This window comes from Heptranchias perlo, chromosome 3 (genome assembly GCF_035084215.1).
Source record: "Heptranchias perlo isolate sHepPer1 chromosome 3, sHepPer1.hap1, whole genome shotgun sequence".
In the NCBI taxonomy this organism is placed as follows: Eukaryota; Metazoa; Chordata; class Chondrichthyes; order Hexanchiformes; family Hexanchidae; genus Heptranchias; species Heptranchias perlo.
The window spans coordinates 47,214,203-47,215,621 of record NC_090327.1 but is presented as its reverse complement, the minus strand read 5'-3'; positions in this window follow the sequence as shown (position 1 = coordinate 47,215,621).

The following is a 1,419-nucleotide window of genomic DNA, read 5'->3' as shown; positions in this document are numbered from 1 at the left end:
TCCCTAAGTTTCTCGGACAACATCTGTTGTTAGAATCTCTCATAAGTTTCATTACACAAACCTGGTAACAGAGCAACTTTTGCAAAATTAAACAGAACAGGGAAGATGTCAAATCTCACATCATTGTCTAGGGTCTGATATGTGTTGAAAACCAATAAGCCATTGCTGGGACCTTTGTCTGCAACATGGCACCTGATGGAGGCCAAACGGGCGGTTGTTTCTGACAACTTTACATTCTCGATTACTTTAAAGCAGAAGGACCAGGATGACAGCATTCTGGTTTCTTCTCTGAGTAGGCACCCATAGCAATCGACATGTCACTTCCAGACCTGAGGGAAATTCAGAGAGCTTGTCATTGCCCGTTAAGGAACACAAAGTTGTCCTTAGTGTTCCCCATATAGGGCATGCTAAAAGGCACCAGATCACTGTCCTTACTGGTGTTTGCATTCATCCGATACCACTTGATAGCAGCTGGTTCTTTTCCCTCGCCGATACACATATATATCAATCGAAGCCCTTTCCCTGTGGATGTGAGCCAAAAAGTCTCTGTTGACCATGGCCTGGTCTCGTTGGTGGTATAACTTGTAACGACAGTAGTTCCGAAGGCGTTCAGCTTCACCGAGGAACATGATGCATCCCAACACCACAGGCACCAAAACGTTCATGATCCAACCGTGGTGATGTGTAAAATACCTGCAAGATGTAATATATGCTCTTTGTGAATATCTGGTACCATTATTTATTTATTTACATGACACGCGTATAACATATGACTTGCCTTGACCAAATTAATAAAATGGTGCTTTGTACCCATGTAAAGCACAAAAATTTCCCTAAAATTTAATTTGACATGAACATCTTATAGCAAGAATTCTTTTAAAATCCTGTCATGAAAGGTAAGACCACAGAGGGTTAAACTGCTTTTAGCTCTGTGGGAAGAATAAAGGGTGCAGTCGAGCTGACACTGAAAACAACATCACACACACATGTTTTAAAATGAGGCTTTTATACAAAAGAAATGCTGCAGCTTTTTAAACATTTGTAGCATTCTTGATGTTAAGCCATCAGCAAATTTACTGTTTACTGAATCGCGGACTAATCGACACCTTCCTAACCTTCCTTCATAGTCTCCGTTGAGGGGGCGTCACATTATAGACCTATTAGTTTGAGGCAAGCCACCATGGTTTTGCGCTAGGTCGAGCTCAAAGCTCCATGTTTGTTATGTTCGTAGGATCGGGCTATGGCCTCCAGTCATCCGCACTTTCTATTGTTATAAGTCTCACGTTAGCTATTCTACCTTTAAGTTTGGGTCCGTTGTGCCATTTTAGCTGATTTGAATGAACCCAGCAATCGTGGGATCGACAGGTAGGTCCTTGACAATGTATTTTGTATACCTGTGGACTTAATTTGTCGATAATG